Genomic DNA, 21,647 nt, shown 5'->3' with positions numbered 1-21,647 from the left:
TTTCCCAAAACAGACAGAATAAGCGAGTTTGGTGCTGAAATCCCTGTATGCCCCACGGACTGTGATTGGGAGTGGGAGAGGCAGAGTCACGGTGCCCCTTCAGGGCTGCTTGGGGCCCAGCACTGGCAGAGACTGTGCCCACATGTGCCTGCTAGCAGGGGGGAATCGCAAGGGGGAAGTTTTCACAAGTGGGTTTTCCCACTTGTGAAGACATGAACCGGCTTGGCTCATTCTGGCCCCAGGTGTGTGGTTCCTAACTCCCTGACTCATGTGCTGGTCCCAGCAGCTCAGGATTTTCTGATTGGTACACTGAGCTTCAAAAGTCCAAAGATAATGATGTACGACTATAGCATGGCACGAGTTTTCATTCAGCTGAAAATTTGTTGAACGCTGCTGGCACAGTTTAGCCAGAATCCCAGTAAATACAGGTGTCTTTAGGTTTCAAAGACTCAGGGTTTTTACTTTTCATGGAGGTACCAGATCTAGGGACGTGAGCTTCTGGGTTCCAGGGTTCTGTACCACACATTGATTTCCCAAACTAATTCATCCCCATCGTAGAAATTCTGTGTTTTGAGATAACTAGAAGAAGATACAATCAGATAAGGATCATGTAGTATCCAGATTACAATAACTCTACCAAGACAGGAATGGCACCACATGTGTCAAGAACAGCAAATATGGAACAGCAAATAGACAAGTCTTTAAGAAAGCTGAGCACTGGGTGGGAGGAGCAGTGATTTAGTTAATCCCATGAGTGGAGCTGCCAGAGCTTGCCTTGTTCAGCAAAGGCTAACAGGGGATACGTCTGTCCTGTGCAAATATATCATGAGGATAAACATCAGGAAGGGAAAAGAGCTGGTTAAGCTAAAGGACAATATTGGCTCAGGAGGAAATGGTTATAAACTGGTCATGAATAAATTGAAACTGGAAGCCAGAAACAATTTTCTCACCATCACAGTGAAGCCCTGGAGCAGCCCGCTGGTAGGAGAAGTAGACGTTAACTATTTCTTACAAAATAGAGCCCAGGGAAGGGAATATAGGACATGACAGCCTGTGGTAGCAGAACCTGGTATTGACGTGTTCCTAAGTGACAAGGAGCAATCACTGGAAAAAGCCTATTACCCCAGATGAGGACTGTCTTGCCCACTGCCGTTTGCTGTGAACGTTAGTGTGGTTCTTACCAGGGTTATCTCCCGGACTAACACCCCAGCTCCCTCCTGCTGCCATCGCCACGCGTTGCCGACTCTGCCTCGCAGCGTGGCGCAGGGCTGCCCTCGCAGAAGCTGACCTAGACAGAAAGGCTGAATCCACCAGGGTGTTAAGACTCCTTTCTGGCACGAATGAAATGCTTAATGGTTTTTCGGGTCAGGAAACTGAGAGGGAGAATATTTCTGACCTGATCACACCTACTGCACTCTGGATAGTTACATGTTTGCCCGGAATTGTGCTAGCACCATTGTCACAAAAGGCACAGGATTTTATTGACCTGTCAGAAGGTTGAGCCTAATATGACGTAAGTCACCGCGTTCTCTGTCTCTCCTTAGCGGGCTGGTGGGGCTTGTTAGTTCTGTCGAATGGACTGAGCAGTGCCTTACGTGTTGCACTGGCTCACAGCAGGGCTTCCCTCAGTTTTGTTGCTTGAACCTTCATTTTCAAATCGGAACGGCTTAGCCAGATGCTTCCTACCTAAACAGGAATAACACCTTATTCAGAAATATTTATTTGACAAAGGATTTGTTTGATAGAAGAATCTTACCAATCGTTTTGTATCGGGCATATTTAGAGCAGGGGTTTGTTGCAACTGTTAGCCCTAAAAAAGGCAGTTTCTAGAGGGCTCCTTCTGGATCATGAACACAGACAGTAAATGGTTAACATAAGTATTGAGGACCAGCAGAATATGTATGTTTGCATACGGAAAAGAGCTTCCTAAGGGTGCCTAAGATCAGGGACAGCCTTTCTTACAGCCAGGACGTGTCAAGTGGTTGTTCTGATCCCCACGTTCTGTCACCTGCAGTTGCAGGGGGCTGTAAAACTCCCTGTCCTGGCCTCTTTATTTTATCCTACTATTAATCTTCACGTTGTGTGTTTAAGGAAACATACTGGTGACTGCTCTACGTCTGGAAACACAAAGTCTGTTCACATTTGTAGATTGTCCTTGTTACTGTGCAACTGCCAGCTGCAGATATTTTTGTTGTTTTTTTAATTAATCAGCATGGCAAAGAGAGGGAGTAGAAGAGGCCCAAAGTAACAGACCAGTGTTTATTTGCACTGACATCTGAGATTGTCTTAAAATGTTTTTGGGTATTACGTCAAGAAATACAGGAATTGGGAGTCTCTGGATCTTGTATTACTTTTTTATGGGTGTGAGTTTTATGTTATCTGGCAGAAAAACAATTTTTATTGTTGAAAATTACTTCACTGATGACCCACATTTAACTGTGATTTTGTCTTGCTATCCACTTTCTGCTGGAAAGAAAACGAATTGATTTTATTTTGGTCTGGATTATATTTTTTCTGAGATCACTGGAGAGAAATAAAAATATTATGCTTTATCTATAATGACATGTAATATCTTTTATGAGGGGGAGAATGAATAGCTTGACTACTAATAATGAAAGAAAAGACAAAGATGCCTTCAGAAAAATGCCTGAACTTATTTTAGTATTAAGTAGAGACTTTACAGTAGCTTCATATTTTTCTTCTGGAAGAGAACCTTCATACATCATTCATAGCAAGCACGAATTTCTATTCAGTATGCTGCTCCTTCACATATTACCTTCCTTCTTTATCAGAGTCATAGATGACTCAACTCATTCATATAGTTCAGGAAAACCACAGAACTGCTCTTTTGTACCGCAAAATAAAAGAGAAAAATAACTTTAAATGTCAAAGAAATAGTTTGCAATGGTAAGCAGGTCTACTGAGCTGGGTGAGAGTGTTATAATAAAGGAGTTTTATCAAATCTGTCTCCTGAACAAAGTATTTCTGCAACACTTTCTTTACAGTAGAAATTTCTTTTCAGCGTAGGTACATGTATGTGATACACTTAACCACATGGGGTCACTTACAAAAGAGTCTGGGTCTCATGCTGTTTTCCATATCCTACACTTTTTTTGATCATTTTCTGGTTCATCCATCTGTCCCTGAGAGTTTGACAATGTAAGAGTCTAAACTTTGAAACCTGTTCCTGTGTGAATTAGAACTGAAGGGCAGAAGTCGCATATAAAACTAGCCATGTGACAAATAAGTGAAAAAGCTGGTTTGGTAGAGCTGCCAAAAAGTAGGCCATATGCAAAGTATCTGCAGGTGCCTGATTTCGTACCCAGAACTAGGTTTGAGCAATGAGTGCCTCAGATCGTCCTCCTGCCAGAGGTGCTAGACCCTGCTCCCTTATGCGTCCAAAGGAGACAAGCAGGCACAATGCCCAGGGCATCCACGTCTTGTAGGCTGTCTGACTTCAGCTCCTGTCGCCCACATCTTTATGCTCTCTATTTTTAATTTGACCTTTTCAGACCTAGTTGCGCCCCATCAGGTTTTGGCTAGTGTTCCTAACTTATTAAACCTAAGACGGGAAGTCCTAACCAGTGTTTACTCAAATAAAACCAACATTAAGGTCAAAGAATGAGTAAGAAAATAAGGTTTTCAGAATTAGGCAAGTGAAAAAGCATCTGCAGCCATTGCAGTGCCTTTGAATAGTTTTTTTCAGCCATGTATTACCTTCAGCTTTGCCTGAGCTCTTGGGACTTGTAAGATTTCTTCCTTGGCCTTACATCGCCATAATCAGGAGAGGCTATGAGACTCACCTCTTGATCATGAACAGTTACTGAACCATATTACTTTGTCACATGCTATTGCAAGAAAATGTATTTTCATGATAGAGGGTTTCTTTGGTAGAGATTAGTCCAGTCCTCTGCAATTACTGATCTGAAAGCAAGCTGTCTTGACAGATAACAGCAGGGTCATTCTCCTGCACTCTTTTCTACCCAGTGTAGTGGTATTAAACAAAAAAGAAAAAACCTCAAGTAAGTTACCATAATAATGACTCTTTCTCATCCTTGACTCGAAGAATTCTGATTTTGGAGTTCTGTTTTCTTTGATCTTACCTTCATGAAGAAGGTAATATCCAACCCTAAATGAAAACATGGCCTGGCCCATGAAATGCCAAACACAGCGAAAGAAGTATTTTCCTTTTCTCTGCCTTTTCCTCCAATAACAGCTCCCCATTCAAAGGGGTGATTTGCCATTAGTTATACTTCAGAGAGTTATTCAACTATGAAAGGGATCTCAGTCTTTTAAAATGGATGAAAATTTTCCATTGAAATAACTTTTATGGACACTTACCAACTTTTCTGTTTGTTTTAATGCAGTTTTCGTTCAGGCAGTCCCGTACAGTTCACTTCACCTGATAATAACAGAACAAAAGAGGCAGAGAAAAGGTAAGTAGACATGAAAGTTTCCTAAAGCCAGGACGTAGTAAACTTAACAAATACTTCTTTGACACATGGATGTTTAATATTTCCCAAAAGACATAAATCAACATCTTCTGATGTTGTACACTAATGTATGTCCACTGCACTACTCCAACATCTCACCCTACCTTAATTATAGTATTAAGTTTGCTATAGTAAAATTACTTTTGAATTTTGACATGTCTGGCAAAATTGCTTCATCTACAGATTCCCGTGAGCCCTCAAGCTAAACGACCTGTCAATTAGCAGCTATAAAATATGTGCAGCAAACCCCTGAATTAGTGCCACATGCGTTTAAATATAGTGGCTTCTAAATCTGTTGTTCCCACAAGAGTAATAAGAGTTTTGCATGTATTTAAAAAGTCCTAGCAGATCAGGCTATGCACAGTGCTGCAACATCTATTTAAATAACCCAATGCAGACATGTTAAACAACCCTTTTGCACAATACATAACGGGGTGATTAATAACAATTAATGTAAAATGGGCTATTTGACTATAGCATTGTGATTTATATGGAATGAAGTGAAGCTAGCAAAGAAAACATTGCTGACTTCACAGTTTCTCAGAACATGTGGTAAAACTGCATTGCAGATTAAAATCAAAAGAGAATGTTCTGGAGGACAGGTTGTATTTTGAGTGGTGGAGGAAGCCAAAGAAATAATTGCAGGATCTGCTTTTTATCTAGATTAGCAGTGTAGAAAAAGTCTCAAAGACAGACTTGTAGGTTGCTTGCATATTCCTGTAATATAAAATCTCAGTATTATAGTTTATTTTATTCTACTTGTAGCTGGAAATGGATCATGGCCTCCTGTAGATGGCAGAACTTCAGCATAGCGTCTAAGGGTAAAGTGAATGAAAACAACGTTTTCCAGGGTGACTAAATTTCCCTCTTTTAAAATTAAATGAATGATCATCTGGAGATATCTATATTTCTACTCTGATCACTGGTAAAAACCTTCTGGCATAATTTTTTGTTCTCCATTCATATAACTCCAGGCACAAGCATATTCTGGTAGTCATTTAAGCTCAAAAAAAGTGGGAAAGTCCTTCTACATAGAAGAGAGGTAGTGATCAGGCTGCCCGTCTTCTGACTGCATTAACCCAGAGCTATGAGACATTGCAGCAACACCTGAACAGTCTGTACAAGAGCACTGGGAAGCCCAGCACCATCTGCGTGTTGTCTCTAAGCCCTACATAATTTGCCTACACTGTCCTGAGCTGTGTGGCAGGGACCTATGGGCAGCTTGGGCAGTGGTAGGCAGCCTCTGGGGCGTGCTGCAGTGCTTCTCTCCACTGGGGCTCACTGGAGCCAGAAACATCCACCTAGAATCATAGAATGGTTTGGGTTGGAAGGGCCTTGAAAGACCATCTAGTTCCAACCTCCCTGCCATGGGCAGGAACACTTCCCACTAGACCAGGTTACTCAAATTCCCATCCAACCTGGCCTTGAACACCTCCAGGGTTGGGGCATTGACAGCTTCTCTGGGCAACCTGTTCCAGTGTCTCACCACCCTCAGAGTAAAGAATTTATTATTTATGTCGAATCTAAACCTACCCTCTTTCAGTTTAAAACTGTTACCCGTCATCCTATCACTGCACTCCCTGATAAAGAGACCCTCTCCAGCTCTCATGTATCCCAGAATCACAAAATTGTAGGGGTTGGGAGGGACCTTTGGAGATCATCTGGTCCTACCCACCCTGACAAAGGAGGTTCACCTAGAGCATGCTGGACAGGAACACTTCCAGGCAGGTTTTGAATATCTCCAAAGAAGGAGACTCCACAATCTCTCTGGGCAGCCTGTTCCAGTGCTCTGTCACCCTCAAAGTAAAGAAGTTTTTCCTCATGTTGAGATGAAACTTCCTGTGTTCCAACGTGTGTCTGTTGCCCCTTGTCCTGTCACCGGGCACCACTGAGAAGAGCCTGACTCCATCTGCTTGACACCCGCCCTTTAGATATTTATAGACATTGATGAGATCCCCTCTCAGTCTTCTCTTCTCCAGGCTAAACAGATACAGGTATCTCAATCTTCTCTCATAAGAGAGGTGCTCCAGTCCCTTGATCATCTTTGTAGCCCTAAAAGCACCTTTGTAGGTCCCCTTCAGGTACTGGAAGGCTGCTATAAGGTCTCCCAGGAGCCTTCTCTTCTCCAGGATGAACAACCTTAACTCTCTCAGCCTGTCCTCATAGGAGAGGTGCTCCAGGCCCTCTGATCATCTTCATGGCCCTCTGCTGGACTCACTCCAACAGGTCCATGTCCTCCTTATGTTGGGTGCCCCAGAGCTGAATGCAGTACTCCAAGTGGAGGTCTCACCAGAGCAGAGTAGAGGGGCAAAATCACCTCCCTCGACCTGCTGGCCACGCTTCTTTTGATGCAGATAAGGATGCAGTTGGCTTTCTGGACTGCAAACACATATTGCTGGCTCATGCTGAGCTTCTCATCCACAAACACCCCCAAATACTTCTTGTCAGGGAAGACCCTGAGGAGACCTGACCCCCCAGAAGAGGTTCAAGCTGAAATATTGATTTTCCTGTTCATGTCCCCTGGTAGCATTTACCCTCTATTTTCTAAGCACATCTCTGGCAATTGTAATGTATGTTGTTGCTCGTAATTTTGTTTGGAGACAGGAGCATACACAGTGGCAGTATATGTTAATCTAACATTATGATCTTTCGCCTTTCTGCCCTGAACAAATAGCCTTCCTATAACCAACATGTGGTTCCTTTCCACAGCTCTTCAGTCACTGCACCGTTTGAACATGCCGAACAAGTAATATTTTATACTGAAATGAGGTTCAGTCAGAAAGTTAGATCATATATAGATCAAAAGCACCAGCAAACCCTATTCCTCTTCTGGTGTCTGTTCCTGTGTACTGGGAGTATATCCTCAGATTTATCCCATTTCAAATGAAGTGGGGTCAAATAAAGAGGCAGTGTTTGCTAGAAATGGTTGTTTGCCAGATTCTGTAGCTAGACAACACAGCAAGTAAGAATGAGTTTGAAAGTTCGGTTAAAACTCAGAACAAAACACAAGAATAGAAGAGTAACTCTAATGAATTAGAGTGAAGGGGACAGTGCCCTCCTTCTGACAGTGGCCACCACATAGGAACTAGTGAAATACAGAAAAAGTAAAGTATATAGTGATTCTTCAGCATCAGTCCCTCTTTGGACAACATTTCTTTAAAGAACTAACTAGAGATACTTTTTTTCCTCATTGTGGTTAGCAGTAAGATCCCATAGCATGAGATAATTTAAAGAAAGGTTCTAGGCAAACCGGGTAGACAGGTCCCCTTGAATATGCCCTTTTGTAACGCCATGGGCAGTTTTTAAAAAATTATTTCATTTTAGGTGAGTGACCACAGATTTTGGGAAAAAAAGATCCCTCTCTCCATAGCATATGCCTTAGATGAGGCAGAGGCATGCACTTGCTGGAAGTCATTTAGAAATTATAATATATCAGCCACTTCAAGTGACAGCATGAAACCTTTATTCAGAGACCTTAACAGAAAGCATCTCTGTATTGACTTGAGCAGGACTTGGCCATAGATCAGACAGCCCAACTAGAATAAAAGGCTGAAGACTTTAAATTAATAAATTTCTTATTTAGTTCAGCTGTCTGCATTGCAATTAAGAAGAAAAAGATATAAACAAGGGGAAAGGTTTTGTTCATCTGAACACCTCTTTCTCCCAGTTGACAGAAATGTACAGTTTCAAATAATAAATGGCATCAAAATGTTCTTGGGCAAAAACGAATGGAAGTCGTCTGTATTAGGGGATGTTTTGGGTTTTGTACAGCCAAGTTATGGACTGACTGCTTGACTGCTGCTATATTTGAACAGGGAAAAAAACCTAGTACCTTTTGGAGGCAGGATAATGCATTTGCGAGATAATTCTGGTTGATGGAGTGACAGAACAAGCCGTAAGTTGTGTTTTATATCTTCTAATTTTTTCCTCAACAGCTTTGCACAGTAGCTACTCATTTCTTACTGGTGAAATTTTACACTCACTTCGCAGTAGCTTAGGACAGGTATGAATGTGAAGCCATTTGCTAGACTGGGGAAATCAACCCCTTAACCTGTCCTACAAACCATTCTTTCTTTTACAAAGACAATTACAAGAAATACATCTGCCTTGAAACCTCACAAAATGCTTATTTTGACAGGAACAGGAAAATAAGTGTTTGACAGCTTCATATTTGCTCAAAAGGACAGTAGCTACAGTAGAACATATGTGTGGTCCAAAGGTTTTCCAGGCTTTGGCAAGATGGAAGAATTAAAAAGCTGGGAGTAGGTAACTTACCTTTAAAATTTCTGGAAGAATAGTGCTAGAAACTCTTTCATTAACGTACCACAGGATATTGTGGGAGTTCTGATAATTAGAAAAAAAGTCAATGATATGTCCTTATGTAAGATGGGCAAAGGGTATCACCCATATAAGTAAGGAATTGATAACTTGATATTTGCCCTGGACAGAGGGCAAATGTCTGTAGAAATACTGTAGAAATACAGTTACAGAATAGAGTAAATAAAAAATAAAGCGTTACAGCATGGATAATTAATCTCTATGATTTTTTTTGGAGATAAAGATTTTTATGAGGTGACTACAAGTTAGATTGAAACAGTAGCGGATAAAATATGCTTAAAATATAAGCTCATCTTTTAACTTGATTAACTTAGGTGATTATCTCACTGCTGGAGTAATTCATGTTCTCTTAGCCCTTTCCAGTTTTGAGGAAAAGTTTGGCTTAAAGTTTAGGATATTTCAGAGTACTTCAAAACTGAGGAAGGGTGATAGAAAGCGTGAAGCAGTTATGGCAGCTCATATTATGAGCTGGGTGGTCACTTTAACCTTCTGCATTCAGTCGCAGTCCAGCACATGTAACTAGCTGGAGACTCCTGTAAGAGGTTTAATATAATCACAAATTATATTCTTACCAAAAAAATATAAAGCTGTTGAAAAAGCAATTGCAAAGGAGGCATTTGTTTCCTTACAGGTTTGCATCTCATGAGCTCCTATGAACAAAATGTGTTTTACTAGTGCCAAAGCATGCAATGGCAGATGTCTCGGAGTGAAGGCCAGAGCAGCACTAGAGGATGGCAGACGAATGGCACCAGTGGCATTTCTGTAGTGGTAACAGCAAAGAGCTCCCTACTCTGAAACACCCAATGGAGCTGCCCTTTTAATACCATCTCGGCTCTTTTCTCAGGTAAATGACTGCAAGACAGCTAGTCCAAAATTGCCTCCAGTGTCTTCTGCCAAACAATCTGCTGCAGCCTTGTGGCTGACCAGCGGGTGTTATTCTTGGCAGGTGCTGAGAAGTTTCTTATTCCTCAGGGGTACGTCTGGAGACTGATTTAGCAAGTGTAGCAGCACAGTGATATTTGGAGAATGTAATATTATTCAGTGCTGCTTGACTGTATCTCACAGCTACATGGGTTTGATGTGAAGACACCTGCCACTCATTCTGTGGCAGACTATGTTCCCAGAAGGTAGCTTGGAGAACACCTGCTACTGGGAAATGTCTCAAACATTGCAGGAGATGGCATCATGGTGGCATCCTTAGTGCTCTGGAAATCTCTGTGGGAGCTTGTGAAGGAGGGAAATCCTTCCAGTGTGCATAACAGCTGGAGAGAGGGGGGAAACAGCTTTTGTCTACCGTGACAACAGTGTTTCTCTGCAGAATTTTAACTTTTTCCCCCAAGTCTGAATTTGTGGCAAAATAAGGAAAAGATTGCTTCATAGCCCAGATGCCTTTTGCTTTGGTAGCGTGCTACAGAGGGTGCGCTCTCCTCAAACAGCGGCAGGGTGTGATCTTTTACTGTGTGCGATCCTGATGGCATTGTGTTGGATGACTGTCTCAAGTAGAAACAGCAAAATTTAGCAAAGTCTTCAACTGTGAAGCTTGTAGGCTACTCAGTCTGGATGAAAATTATGCCCTTTTCCTTATTCTAGCCTCCCTGGGGACAGAATTTTGAGGTTCCCTGCAGATCATAACACAGGAATGATGTAACCTGTGTCCAGCACCAACCACTGGGGGACCAAAGAGTCACAGCAAAACAGGAATGAGACCAAAGTGGCAGTACAGGCTTAAATGCTCTATGCTACTCTGGTGTCCACCCTTCACAAAAGATATAGAGACATTAGACAAGGTACAGCAGATAGACCCTGAGTTATCGGAGTTTGAAAAAGGTGCTTGTATATTAAAGCTCTTAAGAACCTGCCTGTTTCTTCTAAAGTGCCTTAAGGAATAATACCATCACAGACAGCTACACAGGGAAGTCTGTTCTGACAGTAAGAGAACATTAATTTCCACAGCAGAAGGCTTGACATGATCCATAGGCTAGAGACTGAAGGTAAACCTGGAAGTGAAGGGGATCAAATTCTGAAAAAGATTGTACCTTGAAACATGGTGGATTCTCTGACCTTAAATCAAGATATCTGTCTTGACCTGAATGGAGAAATCTCTCTCTATTTTATAAGGTATGATATAGTTGAAAGAGAAACAGTAGGGCCTTTGCAGAAACAGCCAAGTGAGGTTCTTTGTTAGATGGGAGGTGAGATGATAATTGCATTGTTTCTTTTGGTCCTCAACAGTATTTGTGAACTTGATGGAATAATCAGGATCCTTCTGCTTTCACATGCACCAGTAGGTGCTATTTTCTGCTGAATGTTTTTAATAGAAAATGGAAACAGAAAAACAACATTCCATTATTATTATGGATTAAACATAAATGGTGATGTGATTTAAAGGTACAAAGAACTTTGCAAATACAAATGATGAGATTATTAAGAAGCCTGAAATAAAATAGAAAGGGGATGAAAAATTACAAGTGCAAAGTGGTCTTGGGTATCTTTAGGATAATTTTAAATGACTCATGCAATTGTTAAATAAAATATGAAATTGGTAAATAAACATTGGTGCTTTCAAGGATTACAATAGAGAAACAGAAACTGGCATGAGAGGAGCAGCAAAATCCTAACAAGAATCATTTGGCATCTGATTTTGCAGGGAAGAATTATGATTGTTTGCATAAGTCTAGGGTTTTTTCTTGGGATGTGGAATTCAGAACTGTGTGGGCAACTGCAAAATACTTATGAACATTATAAAATTGCAAATTTGACATGGCATTCTGTCCAGAGAAAATATTACTGAGATCTCAAGGAAGTGGAAACAGAAAGAGGAGCCGTTTTTACAGATATTTTCATAAGTTCACTCGGTTCAGGAGACATTCCTGAGGACTGGTCACAAGAACTGGATAACCTTCAAAAAGCATAGGAAAATATGAAACTGGATATAGATTAGCTGATACAATATACAGGAAAAGTGTAAAGAAGTATTTTAAGGAAGTTGAATGGCGAAACATTTATAAAACCAGTGTTTGAAGGGGGACTCCCTATTTCATTTTCAGGAAGCTTCATTAACTTGGCTGAACCATTTGAAGCTCATTATCGCTAAGACAGAAGAAAGGGTAAGTAAGAACATGACACCTATCAAAGATTTTCAGCAGAAAGCCTACCATGTAACCCATCTGAGGTTAGCTTATGGCATATAAAGCTGCAGAACAGAAGAGATAGTAAATCAGGTTGGAAATTTGACAAAACTAGAGGATAGCTTCACATGGACTGACTTAATTTTAAGATGTATTAAAAAAAGTTTTAAAAAAAAAGCCCCCCCCCAAATCATCCACTTTAAAAATGACCAGAGTAAGCAAGATTAGAACCCAATAATGAGACAAACAGCACTTATTCTTAGAAGTCTACTTAAAAGGGAGATCAAATGGGGTAACCGGTCTGGTCTTTGCAGTATTTCACTGAGAACATGGGATATTCACACACTAAATGTCTGAGCCCAGCAAGTAACTAGCTACTAGGACTGGAATCAAGACCCATACCCTACGGGCTGAGGTGCTGAAGTGCTGTGACTAGCCCTGGATGAACATGAACCTCAATCATTACCTGTCCAGAAGTCTAGTTGCTGTTGAGTATTGGGAAAGCCATTTCACCAGGAACAGAAAATGTGCTTGAAATGTACGTTCCCTGAAACTGCATACATTTTGGGAACATAAAAACCAGCCAGAGCGCTGGGCTGGCTCACCCTTCTCTGTCCTTTTTGCTCCTAGGCACGCTTTAGTCAAGTTTCTTTCTCATATATGTCTAACATCTTGTGCAATTAAGCTCAAGACTCATTTTGCTCTTTTCAGCTTCAGTAGCCTCTGCTGACTCCAGAGAAAGTTTGGGAGGAAGAGTCAGTTGCACACGCTGTTGAATGTTTTATTATTTGTTGTTCTGGCAAAACTATGAGAAAACCTCCTCCAGACAGATGCCTATGTTTCACCTCTACCACCTATCTGGCAACGAGAAAAACCTGCAATGGTCTGTAAAGGTGGAAAAAAATCAGGCTTAAAAAGATCTGAACCCCTTGAAAATTTGGCTTAATATGTAGTACAAAATGTCAGTACTGTACACTAAGTTCTCACACTCCTTTCCTTCAAACCTCGAACATATAAGGAATTGGTTACACGGCTTACTAGAAAATGTGGTATGGATAAATACATTTGTAATTTGATTTGTCTGGCTGTATATAGCAATTCTTGTAATAATATAGCATTATCGTGTATTATATAGCCTGCTCTCAACTGCACCCAGGGGGATCCACCCTGGGTGGAGAGCATGGATCTTGGCTGAGCATGGAGGTTTTCAAAAATGAAGTAACATTCTGGGGACCTCAAGTTTATCAGTAACCAAAAGTCACAAAAACAAATACCTCTTAACCTCTCAGTGAAGGAAGTTGTCCTGAGTGCATTTCTGGACCAGAATGGATTTCTACTGGAACACGATGGACTGGAAGAATTTTGTGCTCTGTTTAGGGTTAGGAGTTAATTAGATACCGTCGTTGTAAAACCTTCTCTTCTATGTTATTTTGGCTAAGCTTTCTTTTGCAAAATATTTTTTATAAGCCTGGTGGCAGAGGAAAGATATTTTTATTTTTATCCTGAAAGAAAAAATAACTTTGTTTCTGTACTAACTCTTCTTCCTCCACTCTGGGAGTAGTCCGAAAATAATGCATCATGGGATGAACTATATGTTATGCAATCGTATCTACTTTTACTGAAACTCAAAGCAGTGCAGTGTCTTCTGGTTTGTAAAATAACAGAGCTTAGAAGATAAAACTATAAGTGAGCAAAAGCAGGAAATTCTTTTTTTTATTTTCCTCTGGAATCAGCCATCAGCAGATTTGCTTTACTTCTCTGGAAAGTTTCATGCCATATTTGCGAGACATTTGTGGAGTGAAGCAAATTAAACCAGCATCCAAATCTCAAGTTCAAACGAAGTCAGCACTGGTCTAAATTTGCCACAGTGTCACTATGTCATGACAGACATAAATAGCACGTACCTATTAAACAAAGGAAACAAGCTTGTTTAGACTTGTTTTCAGATATAAAAAAAAACCCCTAAATTATGTGCCTTTTGTATTTGTTCTTCTCTTATGAAAATTACGTGCAGATCTTGCTGTACTAACAAAATCAAGCTAGGTTAGTTTTAGTAGACTTGCTTCATAGTGGCGAGAAAGCTATCCTTACCTTCATTATGTTTCTTTTTTTCTTTTTGTAATTCATAATTATACAATCAACAACAGTAGACCTGTATTGGGTGATGGAGGGACAAGATCTGCTCTTTGTTTTCAAGTAATTCTGAATGGAGGAGTACCTTGTGGTATAGCTTTTTCTATGGGAAATCAAGGAAAGAAATGTTCCTCTTCCAGTCTAAACTGGAATTTTATGTTGTTTCTTTGTTGAGAAGATGGCACATCCTGCTAACCAGAATACCTTCCTGAGATGTGGAGTGGTGGCCTGGCTATGGATATGCACTATACCACTAATATTTTATATGTTTTTAAAGGCTTCCTTGAATTTTAATATTGATACAGTAGTTTTTAAAATGGGATTTTAAATTGGACTTCAAAACTATAAACAGATGAGAATTCCTGTGGCAAGAAGTGCTCAAGGTTAAGGAATTCCCTACTCCAAGCTGCTGGCAAACACAGAAAATTACATCCAACCCCAAATTTGATTTGCATAATCTTTTCTCAAAGTAACAAACAAATTTCAAATTTGTTGGTAATGGAAATCAAATCAGAGAACTCTACGTTCCTTTGGTAAGGCATAAATTTGCCATTAAAGTTTTACATTTTTTTTACTTATTTTCCCCCCCTTTTAATTTAACTATTATGTGATGAAGAACTACAGCCAAACTGAGTGTAGGCTTGTGTAATTGGAGAATAAAAGCTGATCACCCTACTCAGGAAATTCTTGTGCATTCCAGGACTCCAGTATAAACCAAGTGGAATTTCGCAAATGGAAAGATGATCTTGTAGTGGTAATTAAAAAGTCACACAGGTAAGTAGAGTTCCTGGAGTCCTGCCTGAAGTTGCTTTGGGAACATGCATTTTTTAATCATTAATATAACTAGGCCATTTTGGTGTTTTCCCAAGTTTGTCTCCTCTCTCCCCTCCCTTCCTCCTTCCTTCTCTCCTCTCCCGCTCCCTTTCCCTCCTCTTCCCCTTTCCCCTTTCCATTTTCCCCCTTTCCCTTTTCCCTTTTCCCCTTTCCCTTTCCCTTTTTCCCCTTTCCCAGAATTCTGGCATTACTACTATGCCCCTTACTATGCTGTTGTTTTGTTCACTTCTGACATGACATTTCAAGTTTTTCCCTGTGTGTTGTAAATCAAGAGAGCTACTCCTGAGCCCTAGACTTGGAGAGCTAAACTTCTCCAGATAGGAAACTTGTGTTTTCCAAATCCCAGTCAACAAAACTCATCTAAGTTGATAAAAACCCCACAAAACCCCTCTTCAAGGGTATCAGGTTTTCTCTTTGTATATCCCAACTGGTTTAAAAAGAACTCTACCAAAATAGAAACAAATAGGGTAACATATTTTAGGGAGCTGAAATGGCCTGAAAAAAAGTCTCTCCTCCATAATTATTAATTTCCAGGGTCATAATCTGCAAATGAAGCCAACTATGCCCATAAACTCTTTCCTTCGTTTCCTCAAACTGTCCTTTATTCTTTCGTGAAGATCGGGGAATAGAGGAAGATGCATCATGCTACCCGTTGAGAAGGCTCCTTCAAAAACCCTAAGTGGTCTTGTGTGGGGAAAAATCCCTAAAGAATGAGCAGGAATTCACATCACGTGGGTGATGTAATGTAGCCTACCTGAGCCCAGGGTCTGGAAAATGAAGCAGGAAACCACAATTGTTTTTCTCTAAACTCACCGATGTCTACCATCACCAAGTGAATAAAGAATAGGGTGTTTTATTAGCTAGACAAAAGAATAAATGATATTTTAACCAACAGAGTTTAGGACTTAATAAATATGATTCCATTTATTTCATACTAAAGCCATTATCTTCTTAAAACAAATTAGAAACTATCTCAAATCAATAATTATAAAATACTGTCTGAATCATGGCATTGTCAGCACTAATTTGTCTTGTAAATTCATTCAGTCTGTGGCTAAGTCATTACTTCTAATTCCAATTCAGGCATCACAGTCCTCGATAAATATATAACTAAAGGCCCAGCAGACTGTTGCAGTGTTCAGTCAATAGCTATCTAATACATGGGCACACTCGGCTCTGAATCGCAAAGGTAAAGGAGAGGAGCACATTTGCATGCGCATGTACAAACTGAAGGCCGGGTTAATAAAATCTCTTTGGTGTGAATGTAACACTTCAATTTTACACTGATAGACACCAAACAACAAAGCTAATTAAAGTGAAAGATATTTAAAAGTATGGTGGTACTGCCAGACCACTGCTTTCCATTTCCTTCCTTTCATCTATTTCTATCCCGTTTCTCCTTGTGCACTCAGATAAGTGACTCCTGTACGAAAAAGATTCCTGCAAGATTTCTTTGCAAAAATGAGGAAACTCTTGCTTTTATCCTTTTGATTTTGACTTTTAATTGTGCCTCAGTCACACTCCAAAGCAAAAAAAGTAGAGTAAAAGAGGTAAGGATTTTCAGTGTAACAGCTGATGCCTTTCTCCCCCATCTCCCTCCACTGGAAGTGGCTGTTTTTAAAAACTCAGGAATCACAGAACTGCATCTGGCATGAGTGAGGCACGGAGAATATCTCCTAGCAGACCAGCTGATTTTTTTTTATATCCGAAGATATTGCCTCTCCCGACAAGCTTTGCTTCTTGTTGAAAACTGAAAATAAATGGACAGACTGATACTCCACTGAACACTTCTTTTAGAAAAATAAACCTAGCTGATAAAACTACCAGTGATGGAGTCAAAGTGCTTCCTTAATTAAAAAACAACACTGCCTTTCTCAGTGAGACGTTAATTCAGACTTTGCTATTTACTCTGGTAAGAAATGATGGCATTTGGATTTTAAGAAGCCCACAGGGTATGGAAAGGGAAATGGGAAGAGCCACTCAAGCTCCCTCCCATCAGTCAGCCTGTGCCCCTGCTAGAGGGACAGGGTGAGGGCAGAAGCCATGAGCACACTTCGGGTCCCCCAAAGCTCCCTGTTTCCAGCCACCCCAATCCTCCGCAGGGCTTCACCGTTGGCAATAAGAAAGATGGCTTACAGGTATACCTGTGCCTGGCAGGGGGTTATCAGAGCAGCTGTAAGTCCTCAGCAGGGCCATGTCCAGCTGGACCTCTGCCTTCGCCCGCACACCCCTTTAATCAGAAACCAGCAAACAACGTCACACTGCAGGTGGGGGTGGTCTGCATGGCTTTTCACTTTTCCTGGGACTCCCTGGGGCAATGAATACTCCAAATAAAATGAATACAAAAGTTGATTGTGTCTTTCACTAAGCTAGGCTTTGCAGGACCCTAAAACTGGGACCTCCTGCTTCAGAAACTGTTAGAAAGGGTCTTAGGTTTTGGCCCAGATTTTTGTGGAGGCTCTCATTATCTATCTCTCTAATCATGTTTTTAACTTCTGTTATTAAATGATGATAAACTACATGATGTCTGATTAACTTATGATTAACTTTATTTTAATTACTCAACATATTTCACTTGTAGGTTAGCGCAGGCTTGGGTGACAATGAGGTATTTAGTTAAAATTTCCACAGATGCTTCCTCCCCTATCAGCAACAGATAGTTTTGCAGGAAATCATTGTTAAAAGTAGGGTACTTTAGGGTACTTTTTATTTACTTTTTAGGGTACATACATCCATCTTTCATAAGATACTCCTTTGCTATGTTCTTTACTATGGAATTATCTCACTCCTTCCATTTCTCTTTACCTATAATCCTGCCTATCTTAGCTTTCTCTTTAAACAGAGACATAATAGACTCAGATTGATCCCGTTGCTGCTTGTATTACTGAAAAACATGCTCTGAGCAAAAGTGGTGCTCTTTCCATACCATATAGCGGTCTAAGTCCTGGGACAAATTCCAGAGCTATACTTTTCTGTTTTGTTGGGAGAAATTAAAATGAGGCATAAGGAAACTCAGCTGCAGAATGTATTGGCTTATAAAAGGACTCAAGTTCACCCACTGTGCTTAGTTTCTGGAAAACCAACCCAAAGCAAACCTAGTAACTCCCCTCCTTCCAAACTTTGGTGAACAGTGCCTCAGGGTACAGCTGGTGTGCTTGCTCGGTGTCTTATTTATATGGGCTGCTCTTTTCTTTGTGAAATGCTATGGCAGATGTTTCGTTGCAGATAGGCATTGCTGTTGCTGTCCTGTGCAAATACCTGCAGCTGCTGTACTCCTCTGCCCTACAGTGAAACGATACATTTCCCAAAGCAAATGTGCTAACTAATTATTCACTCAAGAAAAATTGCATCTCTTAAGCACTTTAGCAAAATTACATCAGTGGTGGTGCTCGGGGTAGGTTATAGAATCATAGACTCATCTAGGTTGAAAGGGACCTTTCAGATCATCTAGTCCAACTGTTAACTTAGCACTGCCAAGCCCACCACTAAACCATGTCCCTAAGCATCACATCTACCCGTCTTTTAAACATCTGCGGGGATGGTGGCTCAACCACTTCCCTGGGCAGCCTGTTCCAATGCTTGATAACCCTTTTGATGAAGAAATTTTTGCTAATATCCAATCTAAACCTCCCCTGGTGCAACTTGAAGCCATTTCCTCTTGTCCTATCACTTGTTACTTGGGAAAAGAAACCGACACCACCTTGCTACGACCTCCTTTCAGGTAATTGTAGAGAGCGATAAGGTCTCCCCTCAGCCTCCTTTTCTCCAGGCTAAACAACCCCAGCTCCCTCAGCTGCTCCTCATAAGACTTGTTCTCTAGACACATCACCAGCTTTGTTGCCCTTCTCTGGACTCCCTCCAAAATATATGAAAGGCCAAATATGAAAGGCCAGAATTCATATTTTAAAAGATTATGGACGTACTTGAATTATATGGATGCTTTACTTGTGCTGTTGCAATACAGCTCACTGCAGTTGGAGCAGAATGAACTGGCATCAAGCACTGGAGCTACTTACTTGGTCTTTGAGACAATGATGTTGAAATCAAATCCTGACTAAGAAATAGAGCTAGTCACATTTTCCAACCTGAGAAATCACTGATGATTTTTAAACAGGAAAATCCTAGTGATTTTATTTGATATGTTTTCTTTCAACCCAGTTTGTTCTATAGTTTTTAATTTTTTTGAATCTTCACAGCAGCTGGGGAACTATTTATACAGCTTACTGGAGACTCCAATACCCTCCAGGTTGCTCAGCCAGCTCCAGTAAATAACATGAAGGCACAGAGGAGTGTCAGATCTTGTGGTTTCCTTCAAGTGCCATTGGAAATACTCATTGTAAATAACAGCTTTGTAACTGATTGTTAATAAGGTGATGTGGGAGACTGTAACTGCAGTTGCCAGGTTATCGTGGATAAGGATGCACTGTTCTTACAGGCTTTTCATAAAGGAAAATAAGACAGGATATTTCATAAAATAGTTAATTGTCCCTCAGCCATGCTGATAGACGGTTTGGCTTTTCTTTGAAATCTCTCATTTGGCTTTTTCTGAGAGCAGTCCTAATTGGTTATCCTAACTGAAAATAAGTAAAGGAAAATGCTTACTTTTCAGTACTTCAAAATCTAAAACAAAATCTCCACCATTTTTGAAAGATTTTGTAAAATAAAAGGGACCCATCACTCTTGGTCTATAGAGCATCCAGATTCAGGGGTCCATCTGAGTACACAGCTACCCTCCTCACTGCTTCTGTGTCTAATTGTAGTTCTGGTAGGAACCAGAATGAATCAAAGGAATAGGGTCCACTTGGATGGTGTCCTGAAACCAAATCAGTATCTGATATGGGCTGTGAGTATTTTACAATCGCATGATTTAGATGTACCTCAGGAGCCACACCAGACTGTATGACTCAGAAGACCTTTAGATCTTGGTCTGGTATGGAGCTATGGACCTGAGAAACAGCCCTGCCAGTTCTTCCACTTTTCCTTTATTGTTAGCTCAGAAAGGAGACAATTTATGGGTGTTAATAAACTTGGAAGTTCATTTCACTGAGCATTTTAAGGTCAAGGATGATGCAAGAGAGAACCCCCTCTTTTTAAGCCTACTGAGTGAAATAAAACATTTCTGTTCAAAGACTAATTAAAATTTGGCTTTAGGCCATTGTCCAAAGCATCTCCCAGAACTAAGATTTTTAAGAATAATGGACTAAAGCAAGCAGAGCAATATTGCACTAGGCAGAATAATCAATAAATAAGAATACCAGATGAAACACTTTTGGAGTCATTCCCATAACAGATCAAAAGAACATGAAATGAAAAACTCCTGGGAACCCCCGCAGACTGTCAGGTAACATCTTCTCGTGATATAAGGCTGAAGGACTTTTTGGTCTGTGAGGATTTCACTTTGCAGATTTAAGATCGTCTTCTTTCACTAAATGGTCACGAGCAAGAGCAATCCTTAAAAGCAAGAAAATAATCTCAAGAAATCTAATAAATTCTTGCATTTATGGAAGCACCAGGATTTCTGGGGTCCATCCTTTTTTCAGCTCTTCATCCTTTCAGCTATTTTGTCTGCCAACAGACAGTTTAAGAAAGAACATTTCATAGACTTAGGACATACCTCTAACAGCAGGTTTTCAATAGTTTCACTGTAATTTGACCTGATCTTATTGACAGTACTACAGGAAGAAGGGAAAACATTTAACTGATGTACCTACCATCTATTTTCAAATGAGTTGTTTCTTTTTTTTAACCCCATTCCTTGTTTTCTCTCTCATGGCATATAATTTATACTTTTAAACACCTGTGCAATCAACATAGGCATTCAGACAGTCAGTTGTGTTGTGTTGTTTCCTGTGTTTGGGAAGAGGTCTCAGTCAAAAATGTGCATATTCCTTATCTTTTTCTCATTTAGATATTTCCTTCAACAGCACTTTTATCATGATGCCTGTGAGTCACTGTTCTTTGTCAGCAGGTAGAATGATGAGCATTATTACTACTTGAACCAACAAACATCCGAATTTAACAATGTGTCTTTCTCTTCTTTCATCAGGTGATCTAATCACAGACTCTAGATGCCCCATGGATAGGCATGTGTGAACTATATGATTCTGCCCAGATTCATAGAATCATAGAATGGTTTGGGTTGGAAGGGACCTGAAAGATCATCTAGTTCCAACCCCCTGCCCTGGGCAGGGACACCTCCTACTAGACCAGGCTGCTCAAAGCCCCATCCAGCCTGGCCTTGAACACTTCCAGGGATGGGGCATCCACAATTTCTCTGGGCAACTTGTTCCAGTGCCTCACCACCCTCGCAGTAAACAATTTCTTCCTAATATCTAATCTAAATGTCCTCTCTTTCAGTTTAAAACCATTACCCCTTGTCCTATCACTACACTCCCTGATAAAGAGCCCCTCTCCATCTTTTCTGTAGGCCCCTCTTTAAGTTTTGAAAGGCTGCTATAAGGTCTCCCTGGAGCCTTCTCTTCTCCAGGCTGAATAACCCCAGCTCTCTCAGCCTGTCCTCACAGGAGATATGCTAGAGCCCTCTGACCATCTCTGTGGCCCTCTTATGGACTCTCTCCAACAGGTCCATGTACTTTTTATGTTGTGATAGTCTGTTTCCTGTGTTTGGAATTTTGGAAATCTGGTGTTTCCTGCCCCAGAGCTGAATGCAGTACTCCAGGTGGGGTCTCAACTGAGCAGCATGGAGGGGCAGAATCGCTTC

This window comes from Chroicocephalus ridibundus, chromosome 3, assembly GCF_963924245.1.
Source record: "Chroicocephalus ridibundus chromosome 3, bChrRid1.1, whole genome shotgun sequence".
Taxonomy (NCBI): domain Eukaryota; kingdom Metazoa; phylum Chordata; class Aves; order Charadriiformes; family Laridae; genus Chroicocephalus; species Chroicocephalus ridibundus.
Note: the sequence above shows the minus strand (reverse complement) of the source record.